Raw genomic sequence first — 10,448 nt, 5'->3', positions numbered from 1 at the left:
CCCTCACAGCCACTCTTGTCTAGTCCCTGGGCACCTTTCCAATGGACTTTTGTAATAGCCTTCTAGTTGACTTCCTGCATTCCTCCTGCACTATCTCCTCCCTCTCTGACCTATCCTCCATGTAGCTTTGAAAAAGCATTTTCCTAAGATGCCAATCTATCGATATGACTTTTCTACTCAAGAAACATCAATGGCTTCTCAATGCCTTTAGGTTGAAACACCTCTTCTAGCACTCAAAGCCCTTTATGACATATTTTACTAGACTGATTATGCCCTTGCTTACCACTATGAAACACACTCTATCCTGTTTCCCATTCTATGTCCATCACATTCTTCTTCTTCCCTGGCACCGTCCCCCATGCTTGATGAGCTCTCCCATCTCCCCTCCGCCATTTTGAACCCCTGGCTCTTTTAAAGCCTCAAGTCAAGCCCTAACTCCTTTGATGAGGTCTTTCCCTTATTTTCTTCCAGTGAGTCCATTCCCAAACACAGGTGGATTGGGGTGTATATACATATATATAATTTATTTATCTGTGAATATACTGAACTCCCTCCCCAATGGAATGTAAGTTCCTTGAGGACAGAGCTTGTCTTGCTTTTGTATTTATGTCTATAGTTACTAGCACGCTGTTTTGGGGCTGATGGCTTGCTTGTGAGTTGGATTTAAGTGAGATGGAATTGTCACTCTCACTCTGTCTTCCAATAGTCCAATGGCAGGACAAAAGTCAAGTCAACTGGTGATAGCCCAGGCTGTAGTTGTTGCCCTTGGCAAGGCAGGTCCTAAGTAAATGGTAGCCTTCGAGAGAGCAACTTTAATAGACTAGCTAGATGCTCGATTACAAAGCTTGAGAGGTGATGACGTGGAGTCAGTGAGTGTAGATATATTTCCTTTTTGAAGATTTTGGTGGTGAAAGGGAGAAGAGATAGAAGATGACAGCTCAAGTATTGGCTAGATCAAGCAAAAGTTTTTTTGAGATGGGATAAGCCTGAGTGTATTTGTAGGCAATAGAGGAGACACCAGATAGATTTAGGTTGAAAATGAATATAAGGGGGCAGCTGGGTGGCTCAGTGATTTGAGAGCCAGATCTAGAGAAGGAAGATTCTAAGTTCAAATCTGGCCTCAGATAGTTCCTATCTAGATAAGCCTGGGCAGGTCACTTGACTCCTATTGCCTAGCCCTTACTTAAGTTTCTCTGTCTTGGAACCAATACATACTATTGATTCTAATATTGAAGATAAGGGTTTAAAAAAGATGAATATGAAAGAAAGAAAAACAGCTACACAGATGAGAACCACAGAGAAGAGATGTAAAGGGATGGAATTAAAGATATACAAAAAAGAAGGAAAGAAGAAATTTTTTTTGCTGATTTGAAATTTTTTATTTAATTAATTAATTTAGAATATTTTTCCAAGGTTACATGATTTGTGTTCAGAAAGAAAAATTTATTAAGTCCCTACTATGTAGCACTTTACAAATATTATCTCATTTGATTCTCACAACAACCCAAGGAGGTAAATGTTATTATTATCCCCACTTTACAGTTGAGGAAGATCCAGGAAGACAAAGGTTAAGTGACTTGCCTAGGGTCACACAACTAGTAGGTGTTTGAAGCTGACTCCAGGCATAGTGCTTTCAAGTCTCCTGGAGGACAGGAGCCTTGAAGTACACAGACTGAGCTACCTCTGAGATAATTGAAGAATACAGTATTTAATATCAAGAGAAAGCACCAGAAGGACTCCAGAGAATTCTGGAGCAAACAAGGCTTTTACATTTCTTCCAGAAATTCAGAGCCTGGCCTTGTGACAAAGTTACAAATAGGGAGTAAGGTTGGGAGCATTAGTAAGAGAAAATAAAAGATACCAGCACTAAAGAACTCTTTTGTAGATGGGGATACCTAAAACACAAACCCAGAAGAAGAGAATAACTCCACCATATCTTCAAGAAAATCATCAATGAAAAAAGTAGCATCAAGGAGAAGTCCTAGAAAAAAATGGAGCAAAAAGTTTAATAAATGAAATGGGATCCTAAGGAATTAATAGAGTTGAAAAGCATAATATATGCAGCAGAAAAAAACCTAGAAGAAGAATTAAAGAATGTAAGAGCTACAAAACTTTACTCAAATTTACTTGAAAATTAGATTGGATCAAAAGAGAAAGTCAATGAAAAACACACAGGGCCTGCCCTGACAGCATTGTGCTGTTGGATGGATTACTTCTTGAATTGGTCCACCAATTTATAAATTCTGAATAGATACTGAAGATGGACTTTGACTAGGAATTGAATAAGAGAGAACAGAATTGAATTTTTGAAATTATTCAGACCTAGAACTCATTCTGTAGCAATTTGTTACCATAAAAGCCCATCTTGTTGCCATCAGCATTCTCTTATTGATGGCCATAAACCATAAGAAACATGTGGCCATAAACCACAGAACACCTAATTCTCAGAAGAGCCAAAATGATCAGTTTTCATATAATTTCAGTCATTTTTCAGGCATGTCATTGACCTCATTTGGGGTTTTCCTGGCAAAGATACTGGTGTGGTTTGTCATTTCCTTTTCAAGCTCATTTTACAGATGAGGAAACTGAGGCTAACAGAGTCACCTGGCTAATAAGTGTCTGAGGCTAGATTTGATCTCAGGAAGATCTAAGCCTGATTCTAAGCCAAGGGCTCTATCCACTATACCACCTCGTTGTCCTCAATGCTGGAAAACAACCTGCAATTAGAGATCTACCACAACCCCCTTTCCTAAAGGCTGAATGACTGCTTGTCATAGAAGCAGCAGCTAGGTGGCATAGTGGATAGAATATGACATTTGGAGTCAGTCTTTGTGAGTTCAAATCTGGCTTCAGATACTGTCTAACTGAATGACCCTGGGCAAATCACTTAACCCTGTTTGCCTCAGTTTCTTCATCTCTAAAATGTCCTGGACAAGGAAATGCTAAATCACTCCAGTATCTTTGCAAAAAAACAAACAAAAACAACCCAATACAAAGAGTCGAACGCAACTGAAATACAAAGTCCAAAAGTAAAGAATTAGAACTGAATAATTTTTCCTCCTTTTTAATTTATATCTTGTATTTTTAGGTCACCTTCATTTGCAGCTATGTCCCTCCCCTTTTTCTACCCAAATAGGCATCTTTTGTAACAAAAATCAGTTTAGCAGTAACAGCCAACATAGTACCTATGCCCGAGTGTATGGATTCAATGTTCCATATCCATAGCCTCCCATCTTTTTTTTTTTAACCCTTACTTTCTGTCCTAGTAATAACTCTAAGACAGAAGAGTAGCAAGGATTAGGCAATCAGGGTTAAGTGACTTGCCCAGGGTCACAGAGCTAGAAAATATCTGAGGCCAGATTTGAACCCAAGTCCTCTTGACCTGAAGCCTGATGTTCTTTCCACTGTCACTAGCTGTGCCCTCCCTTCTCCTTTTTTCATAGAAGTACATTTTCTCATCTCTTCTCTAGGGTCAAACCCAGTCACTGTGATTATTCTGGATTCAGTCCCCCCCCCTGCTTTTTTCCTATTTACATTTGCTATAGTCATTGTATATATTATTTTCTAGTCCTGCCTGCTTGCTTACTTCACTCTGCATTGCAAAGAAATTCTAACAAATTGGAGCTGTCTTGAAGTGATAACAATATAAACAAGCAATAACAATTGATCATTATCAAAGTTTCAAAGTTTCCCTGGAAACTTTGATAATTCCAAATGCTTCAGCCAATTGCTCCTGAAGGTTGGTAAATAGTCCTTGTTACATATACTCATTTGAAATTCTTGTTCATCTCTTGTGAGGTAGGGTGATAGGTATTTGTATTCCCATTTTATAGATGAGGAAATTGAGGATTAATGAGGGGAAGTGAATTCTCTAGGAAGTCTATTAAACTGGTATGAAGTCAATAAGAATCAGAGAATGGACTTGAACCCAGATTTCCCTGATTCCAAGTCAGGCACTCCATCCAATACATAGGCTATCTTGCAAGATAATGAATTCCCCATCAGCAGAAGTAACTTTTAATCAGGGATGTCCTAGTCAAGATCCCTGTTTTGATAAGTGATTTGATTAGGTCATGTGTAAAGAGGCTTACAACTCTTGAGTTCCCATGATTCCAGATTTTGGGGGTTTCAGCTGATCACCAGCCTTGTTCTAAGCCACAAAATCTCTAGTCAAAGGAGAAACTTTTCGTCCTCTTCCCACCATTCTTCAATCAGACGAGGATAGTCATTATTTGATGGGGTCCGAGTGACTCGTTCTGAAATTCCATGATTAGAATCTCATTCTTGGGGGTTGCTAAATTTCTTTGGTAATAGACAGATTCCCTAAGAGAATAATATATGAACCTGTTTTTAATCTTTCGTCCTTCAATTTGAATGAATAGTCTCTCCCTGTTATGCCTGTAACGTATTGATGAAAATGGAATTTGGATGGAAGAAGAAGATGGACCATTTTGGAGCTCAGAGAGGCTGCTGAAGAAGTGTTCTAGAAATCCATGGAGAACATAAGGGTGCTGAGCATTTGAAATGACTGTCCAGAGTATTACAAAAATAGACACTCCAGGGAGCAGGAGATGAACTTCACAATTTGACTTTACACTAGCTCTGAAGCCAAGTCATGGAGACCAACAACATGGAAGCAACAAGGAATTCAGGGGAGCATGAAAATGGCCAAGCATTGCTGCTGTTAGTCCTGGCACAGGTCCAGCTCTTGGCAAAATGTGGTACCTGTGCCAGGAATGATTTTTTTAAATTGTTCTTCCTGTTCTTGCTTTTAGGAAGAGAGAGGAGCACAGGAAGTTGTCATTGAAGAACTGGGAGAACAGACAAGTAGGAGACAAATGATCAAAGCTCAATATTAGCGAGTAAATCATTAGCTTTTTCGTAGAATACTAGAAACAAAGTGGATCATTGATATAAATATCTGCAGTCTCTTCCCTCTGGAGTCCATTCTCTACATGGATGCCAGATGGATATTCCTAAAGCAGAAGCCCAGCTGTGTCACTTTCCTGGTCAAAAAATGGTTCTCTATTGCCAGATCTAAGTCAGGAATACTCTTCTTCATGAGTTCAAATTTGACTTCAGACACTTACTAGCTGAGTGACCCTGGGCAAGACAGTTAACCTTGTTGGACTCAGTTTCCTCATCTGTAAAATGAACTGGAGAAGGAAATGGCAAATCACCCCAACAAGAAAACCCTAAAAGGGGTCATGACGAGTTAGACATGACTGAAATGATTAAACAAGAACATTTAAAGAAATTAAAAAAAAACTTTCACAGACTTGACTTCAATTTGTCTGACCTTCCACCTTAGAAGCATTATTATATATTGGTTCCAAGGAAGAAGAGCTGGGGAAGGACTAACTTTCTAGTAGCTCCAACTTGTTTTCTTTCTTGAATTTCCAAATCTTTAGGGCAGTCCCAAAGGCTGGGTACCTGGAGAGAAGGTAAAACTCATCATCCCATTGGGGGATTGCTTCTTCAGCAATCTCCAATCCATGTTCTTTCTTGGGGTGGCTAGGAGGGGGCATTTAAAGCTTTTAGGATAGTACTGTTTGCTTGGGAGCTGGTATGGGTCCTGGGGGTAAAGACGGGACTTACTGGAAAGGGAAGGGAGGATTGTTTCCATTTCATGAAATAATATGAGTCCTTGGCTCATATGGAAATATGTTTTGAATGACTTCACAAGTATAATCATTGTCAAATGCTTGCCTTCTCAAGGAAGAGGAAGGGACAGGAGGGAGGAAGAGCATTTGAAACTCAAAATTTAAAAAAATGATGGTTAATTTTTTAGAAGCAATTGGGAAATATTAATGAAATAAATAAAACTGTATTTTAAAACATAATGGATTCTTCTATTGCTTTGCATTTTCTGTGAAATGAAATAAAGGCTGTCCTATACCTGGTGTGCATTGTTACCTTGTGTACCTGAATGGAATCTGTGATCATTTTACCTTCATTAATGAAAACATTCACATTCCAAGGTTCCAAGAAGATGTTCTGGGGATCATAGGGCCAAAGTTCTAGAACTGGAAAACACTTTAGAGGCCATATTGACCAACTCCCTCATTTTAGGGATGGGGAAATCAAGGCCCAGGGACATTAAATATCTTGTCCAAGGTGAGACAAGTAGGGAACACCGGGGGATGGACTTGAACCCAGGTCTTCTGACATCAAAATTAGGGCCCTTTCTACTGTACTAAATCAGAGTTATGATTTTAGGAAGCAGCCCTTTTCCCCTCCCTAAGACTAAACCCAGTTCATGTAAGTTCCAAGGTCTGGATCACATATTTTTGGTATTTATTCCAAAGGAAAACATAATATCTATGCCAGAGGAGACCACTTTTCCTTCTTGTATCTAAGAATTTGGAAACTTTCTCTCCTGGAGGCAGAGCAGGGACTACTGAAACATGGTGGACATGAATTTTTCCTATGGCAATGGAATTTCCTATCCAATGTTCAAGTTAGTTTCCCCATTGGATTAGAAGATTCCAGGAAGAGAGGGAAAAATAACTATAGAAAACCAACCTCATCAAGACTCTTCCTTTCCCTCCTAGTAATCTGATCCTAAAGGCCCAGCCCCTGGTACCAATTCTAAGGGACCCAAGGAACAATAGTAGTAATCAGAGGCTCACAGACCTCCATCCAGGAATGAAGTAGCTCCCTGGAAACCATCAGGAAGTATTATCAGGCTGTTATCAGGAGCCTTGTTTTTCTCTACCTTATCAATGGCAGAGACTTGGAAAAAGGGAAAAAAATACCACTGACTTGACATCATTTTCTAAGCAACAGGGGAAAGCCTCAGACATACACAAGTCTTTGAAAGTCTGGATGAGAGGAGGTCAGGGCCATCCATTGCATTCCATTCTCTAATATTCTGCCCAGTTCTAGGTAAGATTGACATCATCACCAGCCAGCAGACTCCTTATTTAGTCACCTCCATATCTCACTTTCCTTGTCTCTAAAATAGGCATAACCTTGCTGCCTTGTGAAGCATTAGGGGAGAGAACTAACTCACCACTCACACGAGGACATCATGCAAGGATTATTTTGGCAATCAAAACCAGCATCCTTGTTCCTTTGCCTAATACTTCTACACATAGATTTTGTACTCAGCAAGGTGCTTTCTTGTCCACGTCCTGACACCCAGGAGGAAACGTGCTACCTGTTTGGCCTTGGACAAATTGCTTAATTTCTCTGGGCCTTCGTTTCCTCATCTGTGAAGTGAGAACACTGGACTAGGGCGTCTCTAAGTTCCTTTCCACAGATTTGGAATATCCTAAGTAGCCAGGACAGGGATTATTCCTTGCATTGGGCAGATAAGGAATCTGAGACCTGAAATTCATGAATATAGCATAGTAGAGGACCATGTAAGGGCAGTGATGTGGCTCTAATTGTGAGGAAGTTTTCAGTTCATTTTGGAAGGGAAATCATAGAGTGATAGAGTGAAAAGGGATCTCAGATGGACATGTTCAACTCTTTCCTCTGATAGATGAGGAGATCAGCTCAGGGAAGTGATATGTCCAAATTTATTCCCTTTTCCACATAAGATTCTTTCAAACACTCAAAGATAGTTGCCGTATCTCTCTGTCCCCCACCCCAAGTTTTCTCTTCTCCGTCTAAACATCCTCAGTTCCTTTAACTGATTTTCAACACACCAGCAACTTTCTTCCTTATACATTCCAATTCTTTTTCTAACAGATGGGATACACAAATGAACCTAATCCTCCAGATTTGTTTTGAACAGAGCAGACTAAGGTGAGTGTCTCACCTCCTGTACTTTGGAAAATATACTTCTATGAATAGAGCTCTAGGGGAGCGAGGTGACACAGAGAATAAAGTGTCTAGCTTAGAGTCAAGAAAACTCATCTTCCTGAGTTCAAATCTGGCCTCAGACATTTACTAGCTGGGCGACCTGGGGCAAGTCACAACCCCATTTGCCTCAATTTTCTCATCTATAAAATGAGTTGCAGAAGGAAATGTCAAAGCTCTTCAGTATCTTTGCCAAGAAAAATTTCAAATGGGGTGAGGAAGAGTCAGACAGGACTGAAAAAACCACTGCTCAACCATAACAACATTGGGAGGATTTTAGAATTGACTTTGAATTATGGCATGTTGACATATATGGCAACTGGCAAATACCTTCATTTCTCTGGGTCTGTTTGAACACTTGTTAGATGGGGAAAATAAATTATCATATACATGGAGAAAATTATAATTATCCTTTTGTCTGGCCTTGTCCACAGGCCAATCTTCACCAGAAAGTCAGGATTCCATGTTATTAAATCTCAGGCTAGTGCTTAGATGACCTGGTAATTTCTAGAACCTCGTAAGATACCAGAGGACCTCTGTGATAGCCACTCAGTGCCTTGAGAAGCTATAAATAAAATGTTTGGCTCATTTTTCTCCTTCTCTCTCTCTCTCTCTCTCTCTCTCTCTCTCTCTCTCTCTCTCTCTCTCTCTCTCTCTCTCTATCTCTCTCTCTCCCTCTCCCTCTCCCTCTCTCTCTCCCTCTCCCTCTCCCTCTCCCTCTCCCTCCCTCTCCCTCTCCTTCTCCCTCTCCCCCCCCTCTCTTTCTCCCTCTCCCTCTCCCTCTCCCTCTCCCTCTCTCCCTCTCCCTCTCTCTCTCTCTTTCTCTCTCTCTCTCCTCTCCCTCTCCCTCTCCCTCTCCCTCTTTCCCTCTCCCTCTCCCTCTCCCTCCCTCTCCCTCTCCCTCCCTCTCTCTCTCTCTCTCTCTCTCTCCTCTCCCTCTCCCTCCCTCTCTCTCTCCTCTCTCTCTCTCTCTCTCTCTCTCTCTCTCTCTCTCTCTCTCTCTCTCTCTCTCTCTCTCTCTCTCAAATGAAAGTGATAAGATTAATGTGAAGAGCTGGGGAAGAGTTCCATAAAAGGAAAGATACCCTCAGCTCTGCCTGTGGCTTGTGAAGAGGGTAAGACCTGGAGAGTGGGAAGACTGAACTAAGGTCTCCTTGATCAGCTGCAGCAGACCTCTAGGAATATGAGGCTCAAGAAGTTTCAATGACTGGCCTATTGAAGGTCACAGAAGCTGGGACAAGAACCCATTTCATCTGACCTTCAGTTCAATGCTTTTTTCCTTATATGCCTGCCCTAGAGTCTGAGATAAGTTGAAGGTTCATGAGCTCTCTCTTAGGAGCTGAATGATTTCTGGTAGAGGTTTTGTTTTCTGCTATCATATTTCCTTCTTTTTACCTAGGTACCAAGACTATATCACCTCCCCCAATCCTCTTCCTTCTTTCCTTCCTTGCTTCCTCGCTTGCTTCCTCCCTCCCTTCCTTCCTCCCTCCCTCCCTGCCTCCCTCCCTTCCTCCCTTCCTCCCTCCCTTCCTCCCTTCCTCCCTCCCTCCCTTCCTTCCTTCCTTCCTTCCTTCCTCCCTCCCTCCCTCCATCCCTCCCTCCTTCCCTTCCTTCCTTCCTTCCTTCCTTCCTTCTTCCTTCCTTCCTTCCTTCCTTCCTTCCTTCCTTCCTTCCTTCCTTCCTTCCTTCCTTCCTTCCTTCCTTCCTTCCTTTCTTCTCTCCCTTCTTTTCAGTTCTAAGACAGAAAGGTTATGACTAGGCAATCAGGGTTAAGTGACTTGCCCAATGTCACACAGCTAGGAAGTGTCTGAGATCAGATTTAAACCCAGGACCTCCATCTTTAGGCCTGGTTCCCAAGCCACAGAGCCACCTGGTTGCCCCCCAGTGTTATATTTATTGTTTAGTGATGAACAAATAAGTGAAGTTATAAGCTGGTAACTAGGATTGGTAGGTGGTTCCTCCCCTTTTCAAATATTAAGCCAGGGCCTCTCCCACCTATCTGATTACACAGCCCCACAGCTCACATGGTAAATGTAAGAGGTTGAAGCCTGGAAAGGTCATTTGGTGGACACTCTTTATTTCCAGGCAGGACTTTCAGTCAATATTGTTTATTGATTTTTTACTACTAGGTACAAAATCAGGAGTTGTGTGTATGTGGATATTGTATATGTGTGATGATTTGGGGGAATAGAGTTAACAAAGTTAGGAAAGAAATGATTCTCTCTTAGGCTATCCATGTCTAGGAGAGAAAAGAGACCTTGTGAATAATTGTATAACAGAAGAAAAATTCAAATTAACACAGGACAAGTTAAATATCTCTGGGAAACAGAATGAAGGAGAATTCAATAGACCAGGTGGATGAATAAGAGAAGGCTTCCTGGAAGAAATGGTTTTTGAAATGTAATAGATATAATTTAGGGTGTCTGATTGATATATTAGATGACTAATGGATCAAGGTTTGCCTACCCTCCTCTCTCAATGCCTCCCGTTTCCTCCCTCTCTTCAGAAGCCTTTCAACTTCCTCCCCCCCCTTTCTTCTGTGAGCTATGAGATTTCAGAGGAAATACTATTTTCTCTTCTTTCCTCAAGTTAGGGTTTATTTGGGGAAGACAGGACAAGGATGGAGGATAAGGTAAGAG

This window comes from Monodelphis domestica, chromosome 1, assembly GCF_027887165.1.
Source record: "Monodelphis domestica isolate mMonDom1 chromosome 1, mMonDom1.pri, whole genome shotgun sequence".
Lineage (NCBI taxonomy): Eukaryota > Metazoa > Chordata > Mammalia > Didelphimorphia > Didelphidae > Monodelphis > Monodelphis domestica.
Note: the sequence above shows the minus strand (reverse complement) of the source record.